This window comes from Propithecus coquereli, unplaced genomic scaffold, assembly GCF_000956105.1.
Source record: "Propithecus coquereli isolate 6110/MARCELLA unplaced genomic scaffold, Pcoq_1.0 Scaffold92, whole genome shotgun sequence".
Lineage (NCBI taxonomy): Eukaryota > Metazoa > Chordata > Mammalia > Primates > Indriidae > Propithecus > Propithecus coquereli.
The window spans coordinates 3572856-3573072 of NW_012155507.1; positions in this window are offsets into that span (position 1 = coordinate 3572856).

Genomic DNA, 217 nt, shown 5'->3' on the forward strand with positions numbered 1-217 from the left:
CCCACATTGTTTAAAGTTTAACCTTGAAATAGCATTTTTATGTTTTATACTTTAGAAATGAAGAAAACATTTAATCATCAATTTAATTTGCTATGCATTTTTAAGCCATGAATAAAGATCAACTATCCCTTGATGTCTATAGCAAGGGGGAAATTAGCATATTCGTTAATTGTGTTTGTATTTCCATTTTTATTCCCAAAGCTAATTACATTAAAGA